Source organism: Podarcis liolepis, assembly GCF_965112155.1.
Source record: "Podarcis liolepis genome assembly, chromosome: 1".
Lineage (NCBI taxonomy): Eukaryota > Metazoa > Chordata > Lepidosauria > Squamata > Lacertidae > Podarcis > Podarcis liolepis.
The window spans coordinates 77,675,363-77,697,343 of NC_139554.1; the positions used below are offsets into that span (position 1 = coordinate 77,675,363).

Consider the following 21,981-nt stretch of genomic DNA (forward strand, 5'->3'; position numbering starts at 1 on the left):
CACTGGACGCATACTAGTGGTGTGAATGAGTGTGGCCTGACCAGGGGTTGTGGGGAGCAGGCTGCTCTGATCTCTGGGATGGGATAGGTAGCTGGAGGCTAGCCCTGCTTTCCTAATAAGTTGAGAAGAATTTGCCCAGGAAGCACAGCTGTCATTTTAAACATACTTGCTTTGGACTGCAAGAAATCACTTCCATCTGGGTGCAGAGGGTACTAAAGGGGAGTGTGGTGGCAGCAAATCAGATAGCTTAAGAGGCAGTTGTGCAAAGAAGGCCATAAGCAGACACTCTTTGCCTCCAATTTCATTACAGTAGAAAACTTACTTGTGAATAAATTCACAAAGCACTTCCAGTCTGGCCTGCATCACAGGGTGGGTGGAATGGTGTTCATGACAATATTGCTCAAATACCATATGAAAGTTGTTGTTACTCCCGCTATTGTCCGTTTAGCCTGTCTCAGCTGGAACTGTTTATTATTATCATCACCACCACCATCTTTAACAGTAAGAGACGTATTTTGTACAAACGTAGAATATGTTTTTTTAAAAAAATACTGCTAGTTCAGAGTGTGAGTTACAATTCAGAACATTAAAAGGCGATACGATCTTGCCTTTTGATGTACACTACCTGGAACCTAAGAGCTATGACAGCATTTTCAACAGCAGATTGTGTGATCCTGGGCAGATTTATTGTTCTGCAATTGTGTAAAGTTAGTTAAATAGGTGACAGCACTCTGGAATATAATGAATCCAAAACTTTATAAACAAGACAAATCCTTTAAAATAAGGAGGTATCCATCAATTCCAAGATGAGAAAAAGAAAGCACAGGTTAGAAATTTCCTCCAGTTGAAACAGACCCTACATGGCAAACCAGTGAATACAATTACAGGCACACAAGCAAACCCATTTTGGGTTTGAGTCTGCACTTTGTTCTCTCCCCACTGCACCCCATGAAATAAAAGTTTTCATCAAATACTGTACTGGAAGCTTACAAGTTGCAGAAACTCATCTCTCAAACTATGTTGTGCTCTACTCTAAACATGGTGCAGTCTTTAAATTTTATCTTTACTGAATTCAAGCCAAAAAACAGAAGCTGCTGTACACTTCTTTTGTCTTTTTTTGGAACTTATCAAAAACACAGGCATAGTTCTGATTTCCAAACATGTAAAAATTTGGCAAGCATTTGAACAGTGAGCAGCAGTAGCCATGTATCTTTTTACAGTATTTATTTACTTTTTCCACTTTCAACAAACAAGCATAAGGACAGGGGAGGGAAAATAATGTAATTTAGTGGAAATGGCACATCCATATCATGAATCATTCTGATAAAGTAATGAGTCAAGAAAGTAGTTTTGTGCTGCTCCATATAACTAATCTTTGCAGCAATTCTAGGAATCACAATGTTCTTGCCATTTAAGAATCAGGCAAATAAATGACGGGCTATTTCCTGCCAGGTTAAAGATAACAGCTGTTTGGGGACCCTGAAATCCACAGCTGACCAGGGAATAATGCTTCAACTACAATAAATTGCTTCTGAAATCTAACAGGTACTCAAGTTGTTAAATAGTAATTTACAACCAGACAAAAAGCAAGATACGAAAATAAAATACCCCATTCAGCATTCTCCCCACCATTTGCCAAAAAAACGGTTCTGAATATTTGACTCATTGTTACTATTAAACCAGATTTGAAGGCCCTGGAGGGATTGGCTGCACTACAGAGTTCCCTGCTGGAAAAAGGTGTGCATACAGTTATTGTTTTCAAAACTTAAATTGGGTAACTTATTAGAGGGAAATTTAAACATTATCAAACAGAATTTTAAAACACTGTCAATATATATATTGTCTGAATTGGCCTCTAACAATGCTGTGACCCACCCGCTGTTTTGCGCTCCCCAGGACAACAAAGAAACTTTGTTCTAACAACCCACATTTTAGCCAGCAATGCACACATGCGCCCCTGCTAGAGCAAACAAGATACAAAACCACTTGGACATAAATTTAAATACGATAATTCCACCCTAAGGAAGAACTAGCTATAATCAATTAGTAATTAATAGCAAAGATGAAAAGGCCACATATCAAATCAGACTTCTCACACAGGTCAATAAAGAAATAGGACGAGGGAGAGACCCAGACTTTTTATGCCAGACCAGCAGGGTGACGGCATGCCTACAAGGTACCAATAAGGCACCTTCTCCATGTTAGAAGGATAAGCATAACAGCTTCAGCCGCTCACTAAGGCTTGATGTTTATGCAAGACTACTTGAGATGTAGTAAGAATCCAGGGCAGAAGTGAGGGAAGCAGATGACAGAGTCTTTCACCCTCCTCTTCTGCATCTGCCTCCAGCAGCAGTTGTAGCTCTTGCACACCCCTGCTTAAAAGCATGTGCCACTGAGCTCTGTGGTACCTCTGAGGTAAATGTGCAGAGTCAAGCTTCCAAGGTGACAGACTGTGTAGTTAAACATTAGTTTTGGGGCGTGGGGGTTTTTTTAATCTATCACTCTTAATAGTTACCATATTCCCACATGAGAAAATAAATGTAGGGTTTTGTTTTGTAGCAATACAAATTTCGCATATGTGTATTCAACAAGTCTTCAGGATCTTTTTAAGAATCATAGAGAGAATGTTTCTTAACAAATCCAAGTTTCATGTATGCTTGAAGGTTTTTGCTATGTTTTCCCCAGTAATGATTTGCAAACACTTTCACTAATATTCATTTACAACAAGAAGTTTTAAAATAAGTAAAACCAACCTTTTCAGGGGACTGAACAAGTAGCCAATCATTCATTCAAGGCTGAAATATTTGGTAAGGATACTGGTGTGTTTTGCAAGTGCCCACTTTTGGGAGCAGTGTATGTTATTAATTAGTGTGTGGGGGGGTAATCCTAAGCAGAAAACATTCATAATGGGTCTTCCCCCCCCCCCACTCAAACTGAGCCACGCCTGCAGTTAAGCAATTCAGTCTGCTATCTTTCAGAAAAACTCACAGCGTTATCTCACCCTTCACAAGCTAAGCAGCTTGTGTTCAGCTGCCAAAGTACAAATCATTGCTTCTCAGCAGGTGGTCTTTTTAAATTGAACAGAGAGGAAAGGTATCACAGAATAGCTCCGAGTAATCATGTCAATGCTGCCGTTATCAGATACTTTTTTTTTACCTGTGCTCTTCATACTTATGCAACAGCAACAGGGAAAGATGTTTCAAGCATAATGCATAGCATGTCTCCCATCTCCTAGGACTTGGCTTGCATTTCCCCCAGAAATAAACAAACCGGTTCTGGTCAGTGTCTACCTGTCACATTTAGGGCTTAATGCTCAACTGACATTATGTTGCAATTCAGCTAAGTGGAGGTAGAAGCCTATGTGCAGATCAAATGCTACACAGCTTGTTTTAATGGTGTCCAGCTATACAGCCATAGGCATAGTTCTATCTATACTGACTGGTGTGTTGAATTGGCTTTTAACACCCAATCGCAATCTGTTGGGGTGGGGGGTCAGCAACTGACACCAGGTGTCAAAAACCAATCTGGACTTCATCAGCATACAAATATCAGCTCAGCTTGCAATATAACATGGTGAGAAAAAAATAATCATATGATGGCCAGGGACTCAAAGGACTGTGCAGATAAAACTGACATGGTAGTGCCCATCTTCACAAATATTAAAATCCTAAAGAGATTTAGTGACCACTTCAGCAGTCTAGGAATCAGACAATGAACCAACCCTTAGCATTCCCAGTTCTAAGATACCTACATAACGTCATCTATGCACAAACCTATAACAACTATCTTTACATTAAAAAGTCACAGCATCCCAAATACCTGATAGTGCAGCAAAATCACTTTAAATCCTAAAATAGCACTTTATCATATTATTCAGAAAGTGTTCAACAACTTTCCCACTAAGATCTCAATCTCATTACTCACCTGATGACTGCTATGTGGCTTATTATTGCAAGGTATTGGAAGACTCTAAATACATACTTGTTTGAGATATGAATCACACAACTCTGCGACTTAATATTAATTGACAAACTGACAACCCATGTCCAAGAGTCAAACAGACAAGAAAATCACAGCATTTCAATCAATGACATAGATTTATGTAACATTGATAGAACATGGTTATAGGCATCTGAGAGCACATGGTGATTTGTGGAATGATACTTTTGTTTAAAAACTGAAATGACTTAAAAGTTAAATGCAACTGAATGGACATGTGGTGCTTGGGGTCAGGGAAAAAAAATAAAAAATAAAATCAGTTGTGTATGCATCACTATTTGTTAATTATAAATATTGCAAATAAAGAAAAACACAATGATAAATAAAAGGGTAATAATCAAGTCAGAGAAAAAGATGTGTATATAGAAATCCAAGATTCTATGTCCAGTTGTTTTCACAAGTGTATAGCAGAAAAAGTATATTTTAAAAGGTTTTTTTTGGGGGGGAGGGGGTGCTGATAAGAGGGCAGCTAAAACCAAAATCTGTATGTACGTTAATAAATTTATAGGTCTTTTTTTAATTCCTAACATGCATCAGAAGGCAGCTAAATAGGCACAGTCCTACCTTTCCATTGTGGGTTATTGAAGCCATTGTGGGGAGAAAGGTAGAATTTCATTTCTGGGTTACAACATAAGAGCAGTGTTTGGACAAGTCCCAGAAAAGGGTCGTAATCAACATAGTGGAATGCAATCAGTTATTCTCAGTTAAGACAATGCTCCTCTCTCTGCCTCAGCTTTCCCTTCTACAATTTGCACATCTGCCTCATCTAGCTACAAACACAGCTGCTGTCAGTATTATATCCAGATGGTGGAGTGCTACCTTGATATTTTCAAACATTATGTTATAAACTCAGAGAAAATAGCAACATAGAACCAAAGGAAGCAATTTCTTTTCCCTTAGAGGGCAGAAATATTTATCCATTATAGGGGAAGGGTGGGAAGCCAGGGATTTCGGTTCTCAATAGCCTCTTGAAATGAAAATATATTCCTCAGACAGGCGTTTAGCATAGATATAAAGGTAAAGGTAAAGGGACCCCTGACCATTTGGTCCAGTCATGACCGACTCTGGGGTTGCGGCGCTCATCTCGCTTTATTGGCTGAGGGAGGCCAGCATGACCAAGCCACTTCTGGCAAACCAAAGCAGCACACGGAAACGCCGTTTACCTTCCCGCCAGAGCGGTACCTATTTATCTACTTGCACTTTGATGTGCTTTCAAACTGCTAGGTTGGAAGGAGCAGGGACCGAGCAACGGGAGCTCACCCCATCGTCGCGGGGATTCGAACTGCCGACCTTCTGATCGGCAAGTCCTAGGCTCTGTGGTTTAACCCACAGTGCCACCCATGTCCCTTAGCATAGATATACAGTGGTGCCCCGCAAGACGAATGCCTCGCAAGATGAAAAACTCGCTAGACAAAAGGGTTTTCCGTATTTGCGTTGTTTCGCTAGACGAATTTCCCTATGGGCTTGCTTCGCAAGATGAAAACATCTTGCACTTTTTTTAAAAAAGCCGCTTGAAGAGGCGCAGTTGTGACGACGGACCGTGCTTCACAACACGAAAAACATCGCAAGACGAAAAGACTCGTGGAACGAATTCTTTTCGTCTTGCGAGGCACAACTGTACCCTCACACAATAATGGCTCTCCAGTACTGATCTTTTATCCAAATCACAACACTGCAACAAACTATTCACGGAGAGACGAAGATATTACTTCGCGCACCTGGTTCCCTTCAGACATTTTGGACTACAAGTTCCATCAGCTCCTGCCATCACAGTGCTGGCTAGCATAGTCAACTGCCAGAGTCCACAGCATGTAGGGGGCCACTTGGTCCCCATCCCTGCTGTACAGAATGTCACCTGGTTGCCATTACTTCATATTGAAAGAAAAGCGCTTCTGCATAAATCCACAACCATTCTTATTTTCTAGTACTTCATAACTTTGAGGACTGAACACTAGCAATGAAATTGCTCTCTAGCAACATAGGCTCCAGTCCCCAGACCCAATATTTTGAGGGTGGTAGTCAACTAAATCTTACTCAGAGTAGACCCACTGAAATTATGATAGTTAGCTCTGTCGTGTTTATTAATTTCAGTGGGTCCACTCTGAGTAAAACGAAGTTGAATTACCACCCTTAATCACGAGTGGCAATTGTGCTCTTGATTAGATCACTTCCATATCAGGAGCGAGGCATGTTGGTTTTGTTCCATGGGAAAAGGAAATAAACCTCTACTTTTTGGTATATCAGGAATTAAACAGTCAGCTACAACCTGAAGATCATAATTAATGTATTGTGACTTGGCAGCATATCCAAGCTACTCCCACATATTTCATTGAAGTGAAATCCTTATCTCCCTTCTCCTATTTTTCACTGAAGCATAAGAGAAAAACTCACAAGAGGCAAACACGTATAACATCCAGATAAGCAAAGAAATCAATTGCTCTAATCCGATATATTTAACAGCAATCTTTTGAGATGCAATGACTACCTTCAACATGACACGCACATTTACCGTATTCTTCGCTCTATAGGACGCACTTTTCCCCCTCCAAAAATGAAGGGGAAATGTGTGTGCGTCCTATGGAGCGAATGCAGGCTTTTTCTGGAAGCCTGGAGAGTGAGAGGGGTCGGTGCGCACTGACCCCTCTCGCTCTCCAGGCTTCAGGAAGCTATCCGCAAGCCTTCGGAGCGTGGCAGGAGTGCCCGCCGGGCTCCGAAGGCTTGAGGATAGCAGCCTGCAGCCCAGGGAGTGCAGCGCTGCGCACCCCGGGCTTTGGGCAGCTATCCACAAGCCTTCGGAGCCCGGCGGGGCTTCCCGCTGGGCTCAGAGGGCTTGCGGATAGCAGCAAGCTCTGGAAATGAAGGCGAGGTTGTGCGCAACCTCGCCCCCGCTGCCGGACCCGTTCTGGGGGCTGGGGAAGCTCGGGCTTCCCCCGCCCCAGCCCCGCGGCTAAAAAGGAAGCCAAGACAGTGAGTGGGATCCATCCCGTTGGCTGTCTTGGCTTCTTTGCCTTTTGGGCCGGGGGGGGGGGGAATAAAAAAAAATTCTTTATTTCCCCCCCTAAAAACTAGGTGCACCCTATGGTCCGGTGCACCCTATGGAGCGAAAAATACGGTATTTCATTTTTTTAAAGTTTCTGTCTCCCATTCTGACTTTCATTTGACGCAGCCTAGTCATTGACTTCTGCATCAATACTCACTTTAGCTTTTCTTTTCTTTTCCCCTAGCATGTATAAGCGCCTTTTCCTTTGGGCCTGTGTGTCATTCATAACAAATCAGCAGCTAACAAAAGTGGTGGCAGATTGACACTTCCTGAGAAAGGCAACTTTAATGGTCTCTAACATGTTTTGGAAAGGATTCCCTCTTTCACCAGGGGCTGTTCTATAAAGAGTCAGTTTTTCTCTCCTGTTTTTGTGAGAACCACATGCAGACCACACAGGGCCACTCATGAGTGACCCAGTGACAGATCACAACCCACCAGTTGACATATTTTAATAGCATCCTACCCAATTTAAAACTCATGTAATAGAGATTAGTGCTTCTTTTTAATGATTTAGCCCAATTCTAAACTGCATTCATGGAATGAAATGAACAACACTGTCTGTCAAATGATGACCTTAGCATGTACATTCTGCAGGAGCAAAACATTGACAGCTATGTTTCCCAATGAAGACTCCACCTACAACTTGCTAGTTAGTTCAAGTATCTTTAATCTTTTCACACACAAGCTTTTACATAACTTATATTCCTCAGTGCACAAACCAAGTGCACACACATGCTTCTCTCCCACACCTCTACATATCCCAAACGTTGTAATTAGTAACTGCTAGTCAAAACTACAGTTTTTGGACTACAGATGTAGTGGGCACGCAAATCTTGATGATGACAAAGTGTACTCAAAGCATATGCAATCAAAGAGAGCTTGCCTATTTACACCATATTCATTAATCATCAAAGGATATCTTCATATTTTTAGCAAAATAAATGAGAATTCTAACAGTTACAGATTCTAGGGCAACATCCTGAAGCTTCATCTTTCACTTTGCTATATTCTGCAATCAGACAGTAGCCAATTTAAAATGGTATTGTTAAGTCAATACAATTCTGAGCAAATGGTTCAATATGAACAGTATGTGGATGCTAACTGAGGATGCATTCTCAACACTGCCTTGTATGCAAATGGTAAATAAAGAAGCTTTCTCACCTCTGTCCTGTAATAGCTTTGTTATGGACTTTCATTATGAGATATACTTTGCATGTTAAGCATGCTTAGTCCCACAGAGCAGCATTCATCTTAAATGCTCACCTGCACTTAAACCCTACAAATGTCAAGAAGGCACATATAATGAAACCTATGTAACATTGCCAAATAGTTTTAACAGCATTCTAAAGGAACTTAATTTTTCTAGTGACACATGTCAAGTGGTAGTTTCAGTGGTAATCCTATAATTACTTTCCTCAGTTACTTCTGAGTAAACCACATTTAACATGAATATCCAACAGATACTTTGAACATCACGGGGGGGGGGGGAGCATCAGAAGGCAAGGCTCAGTAATCGTAACCCTATTTACCAGAAATTAAATCCCCTGCATTTAATAGGGCTTGCCTCTGAGTAGACATGGTTAGGAGTGTGCTGTAATGGCACTTAAATCCCACACCACTTCAGAGATACATATCATCAGCATTAAGCAAATCTATGTGAACTTGGAGTGGGTTTTTGCCATTAGTAAATAGACTTGGACCTACTGGCGGTCTATCAGATACAACAGATTACTGTCTTATTCCATAAGGACTTCCATTAAACATGCCAAGGTAAATGCATCCATCCCACAGTGGTCATTGAAAAGACTTCACCAACGCATGTTGCTCCCTTTTGTGAATCCCCATCAGAATTCTTCTCACGCACTAATCCAATCTCATGTAGAGGGGTAGTAACACTAAGGACTCAGCTAAACAGCTGAAAATAAAACGTTTTAAATCTGCTGTAAAGTGCAATATACAAATGTGACACTAGATGGTGACAGTGAGTTATGCAAAATTAAATGTATTTTTCAAAACTTTTTTTATAAAAGCATTTTGATACATGCTGTGGCTTGGTCTGGACATAAAATTTCCTGTTCCCTGAGCATGACTGAAGCATATGAAAAAGGCCACATAGTTACAGTGTAGCATTTTGGTATAACCTGTTAAAGATAAACTCCATATCTATTATAGCTATCATAGTGTTGTAATAAAAAATAGAATTACAGTGGTACCATGTTTTACAACCATAATCCGTTCCGGAGGTCCGGTTGTAAACCAAAACAGGCTGTAACCCAAGGCGTGCTTTCGCTAATGGGGCCTCCAAAAAAATGGGTTGTAATTAAAATAATAAAAAATGTAATCCAAAAAAGGGACACACACTTCTGAGTTTGACATGGTTGTAATCCAAAACGATTGTAATCCAAAACGGTTGCAAACCAAGGTACCACTGTACTATTCCTTTAGACAAGGAGGACAAAAAATGTAAGGCATTCCCTGCTTAAGTGTTTGCACTATGAAATCAGAATATATTTTAATGCCTTTTCATTCAGCAATTTCTTACAGCTTTGAGTAATCTACATACAATGTATACAACAAATTATTTAAAGAAAGTATTTCTTTGCATTAGATTCCGCTTATACATTAGAAAATATGAAAGTTGGAGCCATGGTTTATCCAGTTTTAACCTTACAATACTGCATATGCCCCATCTTGCCTTCTAGGCTTTTTACTTCAACTGTCTATCCTTGAACAGTGTTGCTGGATAGCTGGAGTTGGAGAGAACGTTTTGCTATAGCCTTTGTAGTACATTAGACAGTGATGCAGCCCAGAGCCATACCTGGGAGAGGTAGCTGGGGTTTTTTGCCCCAGGCGAAGCCTCCAGGGAGGCTTGTGCATGGGGGTGCCAAACTGGGTCTTTGACCTGGGTGAAATAAAACCTAGTTTTGCCCCTGAACCAGCCGGCGCCACAACTCTGTACCTATGATTTCCATATCTCAAGGAATCCTGTACTCACTTGAGTTTGAACAGTGCACATAGAACTCAACATATGGTGAGCTCTGTAATACATTCCAGTGCACTACCCACCTGGAACTCACTCATCTCTCATCTCCATAAAGTCAGGATAGTATTCGCATCATTTTAATTCTTTCCTTCATGCTTTTTTTAAATTAAAATGTCTACTGCATGTTGCACTGAGGCTTTCACTGACCAAACCTTTCATAGCAACAGCCAAGCCTCTTTCTTCTGGGTGATTATAATTAGAATCCAATAAGGTGCATGAGTAAATCAAATGAATCCTTTTGATGTACGCTACCTTGCTTTTGTCAACAGAAGAGTAATTTGTCTAATGTCACAACCCAAGTCAGTAACAAAACTCCGCACAAACCCCCAGAGGGTTCCAACCCAGGGTCACATGTTCTAACAATGCCACCTAATACGGGAAGTCACTTGGGGAAAGGGGTTGAGCACAGGACAAGCCCAAGGGGAGCAGCCAGATTTACATAACAGGCATAGCAGTTTATGGCTGATTCACACATGTTTACCTTATCCAGAGAATCTGCTTATAGGTATCACTTCTAAAGGTGCTTATTCTACTCTATGGACTGACTAGTGAAGCTGCTGCATGTCTGTATCAGGAAAAGGGAAGCACATGCAAATTGGTCTCTGTTGAAAAGTCACAAATATTACATCGTTAGCCAAGCTCTACAAGATGCATTCCTTCTACTCTCAGTTTATTATGTCTGAAAGTCAAAGCAAATGCAAAGCAACTGGCAGTTCAGCATTGGTTGCAAAGGGATTTATTAATGCAGGGAAGTGTATAAAGTTACATAATGAAAAGGCTGTTTGTTTCATCTCCTTAACTTTAGATGGAGCCGCGCAGAAAAGCAGAAAACCTGTTGCCAGGCTGAGTGTAAACACAACAAGTGCAATTAAAACGAAGTCTGCTGCACTGTTGGTGCCACCTGTGCCTACTCATCCTCGCCTCCTACCAATCACTTTGATAGTTGCTTGGTACAGTAAAATGTTTCTAATACGAGATGTTCTTGAGCAGATAGAGAACTGTATTTGGGGGGAAAACAATTACATTTTCAGAAGAAAGGAGGAGGAGAAAATATTGCACCAAAGTCTTAAACACTGTACTTCCAAATAAGTACAGAGGATTGCAGTCTTCTAGCCTACTGTTATGCACGTTTACTGATAAGAGGTTTCTGGTACAGCTCACATGCATTCACAGACTGGTTTCTTTTTTTTATAGCTGTTGATACATGCTCTGAGCCTTAGGGGTAGGGTGGGTCAAATAGCAGAGTTCAAGGAAGAGGCCACATGCTTATAAATCAAGCGCAACAAGGAACACGTATTCATAGCTGAGCCTCAGCTGACTGTAAATCACAATACATTGCGGCACATTTGGTGGGTGCTTGCGGTTCAAGCTTCAATGGCCAATGCGTGCTTCAATTTCAACATCGCAATGAGATCTTCTCACGGTTTGGGGGGGGGGGGTAGAAAGAAAATCAACTAACTTTACATAGGGAGAGGGAAGCCCGCCGCGCCGCCAGAAAAATTAAGCCCGCAAGGCCATATAATCTGATTTTACGGCAGGCTGAGCATCTTCTGAAAAGCCCAGGAGCCAATAGGCAAACGGCGGAGCCAGAGACTCGGTCCTCAAATATGTGCGACTCTCGGGGGCCGAAGCAAAGAGACGCGAGCAGGTTGAACAGGCTAAGCCGCTCCGCCGAAGGCTGCGAGCGAGTGGATTTTCCCCAAGGAATGGAAACGGGAGGCAGATCGCGAGGTGGCCCCACCCTCCCCCAGTAGGGGACCAGCAGGGGGAAATAAAAGTGCCGGGTGATTCGCCCAGCGGGTGATTCCCAACTTGTGGAAGGCGCTGCCCATGGCAGGAGGGGGCCCACAATACAGAGGTCCGAGGAAACCAAGGGAGAGCGAGAGACGTTCCCAGCGACCCAGCAGGAGAAAAGAGGCATTTGTTGCGGCTCCCGCGAGGGAAGCGGGCGGAGCGGGGTAATAATTGTGTGAAGCGGCGGCGGGACTGGAGAGAAGGGGGGTTCTGGGGCTCCAAAAGTAAAGGCAGAAGACGGGTAAATCGCACGGGACAACACGGAAACGGTGTCCGTGTGGGAGGCAGGGAGAAAGAGCGACCCGAGAGTCCATGGCGCGCATACTCCCTTACCTGGCCGAGTCTCCGCTCGCTTAAGCCGGGACAGAAACAGCCGAGCAAATCCTCTTTCCCGAGTCCAGCCCCTCCGGCGGCGGCGGCGGCTGTGCGGCTTCTTTCCGCCTTCTCTGGGCGCTGGCAGAACTGCTCCTGCCTCCCGCGGCGCAAGGTCACCCGCTCCCCTCCAGTGGGCGAGCTGGCCCCTCGGTGTCGTCGTGCAGCATTCCGCTTCGCTCTTCTGGCTCCGGGTTTCGTAAAGCGCCCCCCACGGCCGCGGCCCCCCGCGAGGGTTGCAGCAAGTTGCTGGCTCGCTCGCTGGCGCCTGCCTTCCCTCTCGGCGGACGCACTAGGAGCCTCGGCTGGCACGGCGCGCGCGCGCGCACATACCTCTCCCAGCTGAGCTCCTGGCAGAAGAAATGCGACGCTTCGCTTGGTCTCCGCAACCTGCCGCCTCGCCTCAGCGCACCGGCCCGGAGCGCCCGGCTCGCGCTCCTCCCATTGGCCAGCCCCGCCTCCCCAGCCCCGGGCTCCGCCCCGCCCCCCGCTATGCCAGGTATGGGCAGAAGTACAACAGAGCAGCGGGGGAGAGCAGGAAGCGCCGTTTGCTCCCCTTCCGCTGCCAACCAGCAGCTTCCCAAAGTTTGGAGGAAGACGAGCTTGCGTTTCTTTTTGAAATCGATATCCGTGGCAGAAGGCGGGTTTTGGAATCGTTCCCTAGCTCTAGGAGAGCTTTCCCCTGAGGCCAATCACGTTGCATCCAGAGCATTGCCAAGTTTTCCTGGGTCTTTTCCCATAGCTTTTAGGTAAACAAACACCTGATCAAAGCCAGCGCTTACCTCTTCCAAGGCCACTTCGTTGGGAGTTTGGGACTCTTAATTACCTGGTGACACATGAGGCTACCTCTCGCACCAGGAATCCTGGCTCTACAGCACCGGCAGATCCACTTGGCAGGTTGAATCAGGAATCTGCACTTCCTTGTTCGAAGGTTTTGAAGTTATTTTCATAAGTGACTCAGCAGAAAGAATATAACAGAAGTAGGGAGCTTTCCATGGGCCTAATTGGCAGGAGTCCTATTTCGGTCTGGAGGGGCTGTGCTCCCCAAGCCACAACCACCCATCCCATGCCTGGTGTCATACATGGTCAGGCATGGGGCAGGTAAACACACCGTGGCAAAAGTGTTGTTATTCGGTGACATATAAACTTTGCATGTGCAAGCCCCACTGAGATTCATTCAAAAAAAATCTTGGTTGGATGTTCCACTGAAATTAGTGGGACTTTATACTTCCCATAATGTATGTTTACAGTTGGGATATTAATGTTATAGTCTTAGCTTTGTCTCTATCTCAGACTGAATTACCTAATCCAGTTCCACCCCATACTCCTGCAATAAGTCATGGCAAATATTTGCCCTTGCATTAATCAGAGCTGGATCAAATCCATTTCTCATTCTTCCTCCTCTTATTGCTAGAAACTGCAATGCATTCCAGGAACTCTAGAGTAGTACATTTAACCAAGTTTAACAAAACAAGGGCAAATTTACATTTGTTTAGTAAAAAGAGACAATGACTTGTTGAATGGCATAGGTCAGCATAGCCATAGTACTCTATATTACTAGCTACATAATTAACTGCTAACACTTGCATATGAAGTCACCATCTTATGTGATGATAATAACAAGAGGCAGGGTTGCATATATGTTGCAGTTGTTTAATGCAGCCTTCCCTTCAGATGTTTTTGGACTCCCAACTCTCTTCACCCTGACTATTGGCCCTGTCAGCTGGGGCCCAGTTACCATATGTGGGCTTTCCAAAACAAAGAAAACAAAAAAAAAAATTGGTGCAAATTAGGCTATTATGTAAAGGGAACTTGTGCACTGAAAAATTCTCAGTTTGCATCAGAAAAAATCTGATATCAGAAACCACAGGAAGTGATCTAATCTAGCATGTTTAAATTACTTGTATTTAGCAGACAAGGTTAAAAACGTGGAAACTGCCAAACTTGCCTAATGTATTTGCAGTTTGTGTCTGTCCATTGTTACTAATGAATGTATGAAATGGGAAAAATTCCACAGGAAAATTCAGCACTCTAAAAATTTCCACCCCAAATCACTATGGAGGCTTCTGTAAGTTGTTACCAAAACATCTGTAGAGCACCAGATTGTGAAATCTAGTGTAATCCAATCTAGTAAATTGGCTTACTTGGAAGTAAATCTGAGGTCAATATGATATTTTGCATACTAAGTGTACTTAGGTGTGTAGTCTCACAGTACAGGATTTTTTATACACATGTGACAAATTGCAGTTAAAATACAATTAAAAATCCATCCATGAAAGCATTTATTGAAAGATATGCACAAGTTGAGCATAGTACTGTAGCCTTAGTTTTCTTCCCATTATGTTAAACAAGTGCTATCTTCACATTAGCAGCCCCAAGCACTGGACAGTGAATATAGATCCACTCCACTAGATTATTATTATTATATTTTCTAAAGCAATAAAAGTACAGTCAGTGTCTGTTTTCAAATTGAAGAATCCTTCATACAAGTAAATTACAGCCAATTTGAAACACTTTTTGTGAAAGGGGAAAGAGAGGTGGAGGGGGGAAGGGGAAAGAGTGAGGTAGGTGAGGGAGACATTAGGCTTTCATTCTTTACATAGTATATGAGTGGCACATTTTTTTGTCAGCATCACGTGGATAGGTGTCTTATTTTTGCTGGCAGAGTAAGAGATCACAAGCCAGGGTGTGGTTGGCTGCAGTTGATTGGTTGCAGTGTGTTTTGTTGATGTGTGTGACATGGAGGCGTTGCTGGGTTGATTTAGCCATATTGATTCATATGATGTCGGGGAGGATCAGTCACTGTCTTGTTGGCCTGTGTATGTAATAAAAGGGAGCCATGCTGGGGTGAAAGCACCTTCCTTTATTTGTCTTTGTGATAGTTTCAGTTTGTTAGCTTTTCTAGTAGGGTGGTTTTCCATACACTTTGGTACCAGTGATCCATGGACACTCCTGATAGTTCCCTGCAGTGTCTAGTTATGACACTCCTAGCTGCTGAGAGCATGTGACTTATGAGTTATCTGTCATGTAAGTGTGCATTATTGCCCTGGGAAATATTTAGTATGGACTATTCTAGAGTTGCTTCTATTACTTGTTTTGCAGATTTCTTGTAAGACTGATACCCAAAAGGATTGAATTTTAGGGCATTCCCACCACATGTGGAGGTGTGTTCTCATGGTGGTGCAGCCTCTCCAGAACCTAGGTGAAGTTCCTGGGTGCATCACTGCCACCTTATGTGGTGTTAGGCAGTGTCAAAGTGGCATGCTACAGCATGAGGGGCGGAGACCAGGTGAGGACGTGGCATAGCACTCCTGGAGGCGTGGTATGCTGCACGTGGGGCTGTGGCGTGTGTCCTGGGGGCATGGCATGCCGCATGCGAGGGCGTGGCGCCCGGCGTGGTGGGGGTGCACGGTGCGTGTCCAGGGAGCAGCTGTGATACCCCCCTCCCCGATGGTGCCGGGGGCAGTGCACTCCCCCCAGCCCCCCGTTCTTCTGCCAGTGGTGTTAGGTACTATCTGTAGATAAGTTTCAAAGTGAATTCCCTCCTCTTGCCTGAGAAGGGTTTAACGGGTGGGTTAGTGCACAGTTTCGACCATTGGGTTGGGTTTATTTCATACCCTATGTCGTGTTCCCATTGGTCTTTCACTCCACTAGCATTTTAAAGTAAAATATCATCATTTTCCCCCCTTTGGAGCGAGCCCCTGCTTGTTCTATTTATGGCACAGATATTGCTGGCTTTCAGTTTTGTTTAATATCACTAACAGCTTTTTAAAAGCCTCACAAGGAAAAAACAAACCAATAGTACAGATCCTTCAGTACCATGAGAGATTAAAGCTGCAATCCAAACTCCCTTACACTGACTGTGGGGTGCTTGGATTGAGCAGAGGCATCCTTCCGCTCACTTCTGTCAGCTCAGCTCCATTTCCACTGGTGCAGATCTCCCATTCCTTTCAGTCTTCAAGAAAGCAGGTGGAAATTGCACTAGCAATATTCCTGCAAAGAAGCCCCAAAATAGCATGGTCCGAGGGTGAGCCTGGGTTGCCCTGAGATCTGCTAGAACTAAGTTGTTGCCACAACTGGTGCTGGCTAATGTAGGAACCAATCCCAGCCTGGAGCTGACACAGGGATTGGGTCCAATCTGTCTTCCCTCCCACCCTTTTCACCACTGAGTGGCCAGGCTGTGCATGGGACACTAGCTCTGTTGCTCTGCAGAGCCCCAGAAGCAGCAGAAAATTCAAATTGCTTTGTAAGTTACAAAGTGATTGCTCTGAGAAGTCCCCAGGGAAAAGTATATAGGTCTGAAATTGTTCAGATGATACACAGTTGTTCCAGTTAAGAACATTTAAGAACATTTTGGCCCATATTTGAATACTGACATGGTTTGGCATCTCGTTTCCTGCCCTGGGGACTTTTAATTTCTGAGAAAAGTCAAATAAGACGTAACATGATAGACGTTCATAAAATGATGCATGGCATGGGAAAATTAAATAGAGAAAAGTTTTTCTCCCTCTCTCATCACACTGGAACTCATGCACATCCAATGAGGCTGAATGCTGGAAGATTCAGAAAAATTCAGGACAGATAAGAGAAAGTACTTTTTCATGCAGCACATAGTTAAACTATGGAACTCACTACCCCAGGAGGCACTGATGGCCACCAATTAAGATGGCTTTAAAAGAGGTTTAGGCAAATTCATGGAGGATAAGCCTATTAAGAGCTACTAGCCAATATGCCTATGCTCTGTTTCCACAATCAGAGGCAGTAATGCTTCTGAACACCAGTTGCAGACCTCAGGAGAAAGTGCTTGGGTCCTTCTTGGGAGCTTCCCATAGGTGTTTGGTGGACCACATTGAGAACAGGATGCTGGACTTGATTGGCCATTGGCCTGAGCCAGTAGGCTTTTCTTATGCTATTATACTCTGTACCTTTAGCTGCAAGCAGGAATAAATAAGCAGGTAAAGGCAGATTTTCCCAGCATGGAAATAGGTGCAAAGAAGGGAAAACTATCCCTTGTTGATTTTTGCCTCTCATGCCACAGTTTAAGGCATAGAGTCTCCTGTGTCCATAAAAAGAGATTACAACCCTAAGTTCCCTTTAAACAAAGCACCTCTAAAACGATGATAAATGTTAAGTTGCACACACAACTAAGGCTAAGTATTCCATTGGCAACATAATGACACTCTAATTGGAGTTGATGTGAGCTGACACATGGAGAGTGCTTTGCTGTAATCCTACCAGCATCTGCAAGAAAACAACCTGATATACCACCTGAGCTGCTGGCAGTCAGAAGCTGACACCTTTATTTTCACCTGAGTCAAAAGTACACTTCCTGAGTTTGATCCAGTTTCTATCTAAGCTAGTAGCAAAACAAGGAAGTGACTCAGTGGCTCCATCTGAGTGGCCTATTCAAAGAATCAAGCAGTTAATTATGCGAGTATTATTTGGATGTCATAAGCAATTAGGTGTCATAAGCAATGATAGGATTCCCTACCACTAGAGAAAAGTCTGTTTTCAGAGCAGAAGTCTTTGAACCAAATCAGGTGTGGTGAAAAATATCAGAATTCCCTGCTTTTTTATTTTTTAAAGTAGAGGGAATGAGGAGAATTGGATTAGGTGATAATGTTTAACCCCGTGCTGTTTTCCTAAACCAAATTCCCCTCCCAAAGCTGTTATTTGTCCTATATGGGAAGAAAAACATACAGGTACTTGAATGGTGTTTGCATGTTTTCCCCTATGGGAGACAGAGCAGCTTTTGGGAGGGTTGATTAAAAATAGCTTAGCAGATTGTGGTTTTGCTATTGGCTTTAAGCATCTTGTACAAATGTTATTTCCCTGATGTGGAGAAAATCTTTATCTCAATCAACACCTCCCCCACCCTATAGACCTGCTTTGATCTGTAAAAAAGAAAAAGCTGTGGGATATCTTGATCATGGATCTCCTGTATCAAAGTGTAACTTGTAAATGTCTGCTTGATGCAACCCACTTCCTCTTCTTCATTATCCCTAAATTTGGGCTTTGCGAACAGAACAGGTATTTGCATGCAGAATTCCTAGACTTACCATCTTGCTCTAATACAGTTCAGAAATACTGTTCTTCATTTGCGCTACTGCTACTTGTTTGCCAGCTTTTACAACTACAATAGGGACGTGGATGGCACTGTGGGTTAAACCACAGAGCCTAGGGCTTGCCGATCAGAAGGTCAGCAGTTCGAATCCTCGCAATGGGGTGAGCTTCTGTTTGCTCAGTCCCTGTTCCTGCCATCCTAGCAGTTCAAAAGCACGTCAAAGTGCAAGTAGATAAATAGGTACCGCATTAACGGGAAGGTAAACGGCGTTTCCGTGCGCTGCTCTGGTTTGCCAGAAGTGGCTTAGTCATGCTGGCCACATGACACAGAAGCTGTACGCCGGCTTCCTCGGCAAGTAAAGCGAGACGAGCGCCGCAACCCCAGAGTCGTCCGCAACTGGGCCTAACTGTCAGGGGTCCCTTTACATTTACCTTTACAACTACAATGCTTACACTACAAATAATAGGTGCATGTGTATGAGGCAGTGACCAGCTCAGGGGCAGGGTCTCTTTGGGTTCTTTAGACCACATTGTTTATTTCCATGGAGGGAAAGAGCAAGCCTGTTTTACCAAAATTGTTTGGAATAGCCACTTGAACAAGAGAATGTCAAAATGTCAGAATGATTATATCATTCTGGTTTATATGATTCTAGGTTGTAGATTTTTTTCCCCCAAGGGGAAATCCCTGCTGCACATTGATCTGGATTATAATCAAAAGGAAAAGCCAACAGGGAGTTTTTGTTGAATGCAGCAAGATAAACCTGCTTCATAAAAATAATTAAAAGCCTGTGTTTCGCTGACGATAAGGCGGTGCCATAAAACTGTCGCCTTTCTTGGCAGCAATCAACATGGGGGCTTGAAAAAATAATCTCTGTTTAGAGAACTGCCAGGAATGAAATGTGTCTACTTGATGTTTTCTAAACTCCAGTCATTTGCTAAAGCCTTTAAAGATTAGGGTTTTAAAGAAGCTGAGCCCCTGTCTCAAAAGATTTTGGGCTGGTCCTTAAATTCAGGTACATGTATTCCGAAATCTAAATCATACAAGCTAAAGAAAGAAGCAGGTAGGGAGGCAGTAAGAACAAGCTTCAAGAAAAAGCAGGATCCTTCCCACTATGGCAAAGGACTAAAACAGCTTCCCTGTCATAGCAAGTGGACGACTGTCCTCTTCTTGATCCTTTGGAAGACTGAGTGTGGTCTGCCAGTTTCAACGCATAAGTGCTATAAGGCAAAAAAAGGACAGATGTTTTTTCTAGCCATTCTTTGTTGTGTGTTCCTACTATTTGTTTGTTTGTTTGTTTTGTTTATATATCGCCCTTCATCATAAGATCTCAGGGCGGTTCAGATACACATAATACTACTACTACTACTACTACTACTACTACTACACACACACAGGTTCAGATCTACATGTTTCAAGGCTTAGAGTATCTGGGAGGAACGGCCATTAAATAGGTAAAAGGCTATGAAAGGTTGAGAATTGCTCCATTTATCCTCTAGACAGATCATATATTTGATGGAGCCCTATTGGTACATTGGGTGAAAGTAGGCTGGCAGTACACTAATTTCCTGCACCGATCAATACACAAAGGGAAGTTCCAGGAGAATTCATGACATTCTAGGAAATAGTCTTAGCAACTTTATGAAAGGTCAGGATACAAATATATCAGATAAATAAATAGATAACTAGCTATGAGAGAGTTTTTCACAGACAAGGAGGTGGTAGAAACTAGTTAATAGGTGGTTTTAGAAAAACAGTTCTGTGCTTTGTTTCTCAGATGACTGGTTAGGCCACTTTTTCTGGGATTGCATGTCACACAAATGCAATATGCCATTTGCACTAATTAAAATAAATATATTTGCTGTGTGGGCACTGTCAGGCTTATATTATGCTTTAGGGAGTGTCTTTCCTTGTTTAAAATGCTTACGTTGCAAAATGTGTATACAATGTCACTCAACTACCTTAATTGTTCTTTTAATTAATTTTTTCTTTGCTAGTTTTTTTTAAAGTAACGTATGCATCACCCTAAAATACACCATCCTTCTTGAAAGAGAATATAGTCTAGAAATGCATTCGGATTGATCTGCAGAGAACACGGAGCCCTTTTTCATTCTCATTACAGAACTGAACTTGAATGGGTTTAAACCTCTCTGTCCAACCCAGCATCATGTGGAGGAGGAAAATTTCACTTTGTCTGCCCTTCAGATGTTTGATCAGAAAAGCAGAGAAGGTGGAATTTTCCTCCCCACTGCAGTGCTCAGCTAGGACTGGCTTAAAGCTTCCTACCTAGGCCAGTGCCACAATGTTACCTGCTGCAGATTCTACTGTTGTTAGCAAAGCTGGAGTGTTGTCAGGCCTTTTAAAAAGGCTTTGGAAGGCAGTTTTGGCCTACTGTATTTGTTTGTACAATTTGCATACCGCTTAATCATTCACCACTAAGTGGTGTACAGAAGACCTAATGGAGTAAGACTAAAGATGAGTTAAATCAGAATTAAAGCAAGAAGCCTGCTGGAATAAAAACAAAAGTACCGGTACAGTGGTACCTCGGGTTACATACGCTTCAGCTTACAGACTCCGCTAACCCAGAAATAGTGCTTCAGCTTAAGAACTTTGCTTCAGGATGAGAACAGAAATTGTGCTCCAGTGGCGCGGCAGCAGCAGGAGGCCCCATTAGCTAAAGTGGTGCTTCAGGTTAAGAACAGTTTCAGGTTAAGTACGGGCCTCCGGAATGAATTAAGTACTTAACCCGAGGTAGCACTGTATTTGGTTTGCACCAGAAGTTCAGCCTCTACTGGATGTTCCACAAATTTGAATGCCCACAATACTGAATGCAAAGCTCCTTGTGGATATGAGTCATGCATCCAAGTCATGGGGAACCAAAACAAGTGACTCCAAAGACCTCAGTGACTGAGCAGGGATATAAGGGATCAGGCAGTTCCTCACATATCCCGGTCCCAAGATGCTAATACAAGAACCTGCAATCTAGCCTTGTAGCATATGGGCGGCCAGTGCAAGATTTCAAGCACCAGAGTTATGTGGTGGTGATACCCTGTTCCTGTTAATAGTCTAGCTGCAGCATTTTACAACAACTAAAACCTTCAGACCAGGCCCAAAGATAGCCCCACATACAACATACTGCAACAATTGAGCTTACCAATGAATGAATCATTATGGTCATTCTAGCCTTGTCCAAGAATTACCGTAGTTGGTGTACCAGCCATAGCTGATAAAAAGAGCTCCTAGCCACTGAGGGTAGTTGAGCCACTAGAGGCAACGTCAGATCCAGCAACATCCCCAAAATCCAAACCTGTTCTTTCAGAGGGAGTGCAACCCAGTCCAGAACAGGCAACTGGCCAAACTCCCAGGCATAAGAACCACCAATTCACAGCTCTGCCGTCTTCCCAGGGTTCAAGTTCAGTTTATTGGCCCACATCCACACCACCAGTGTGACCAAAAAATGGTCCAGAACACTAGGAAGTAGAGCTGCTTGGCTTGCTTAGCATTGTGTCTGAACCTGAATCAACCAGACTCATTTCAAACTATCCATGAGCTTTACAAACCATAAGCAGTAGACCAAGAACAAATCCAGGTTAAAGATCCTGGATCTCTGACGTGCAGCTGTTTGGTCCAGGTTCATACATAGTGCTAAGGCAGAGGAGTCCAGAACAGACC

At 43.1% G+C, this 21,981-nt stretch overlaps 1 protein-coding gene across 16 annotated transcripts in view; it reads right to left on the reverse strand.

The window, feature by feature from the left end:
* RASSF7 (Ras association domain family member 7) overlaps positions 1-21,981 on the reverse strand; it is a 113,126-nt gene that overhangs the window by 36,763 nt on the left and 54,382 nt on the right. The window contains exon 1 of one of the 16 annotated variants that reach the window (XM_083480410.1): positions 12,582-12,832. The exons of 10 other annotated variants lie outside the window; for them this stretch is intronic. The gene's annotated coding sequence lies outside the window, so the exon portion shown is untranslated. Of the gene's footprint in view, positions 1-12,209; positions 12,833-21,981 lie in introns of those variants that run through there. 5 more of the 16 variants (XM_083480402.1, XM_083480418.1, XM_083480408.1 and 2 more) reach the window with 5 other exon arrangements.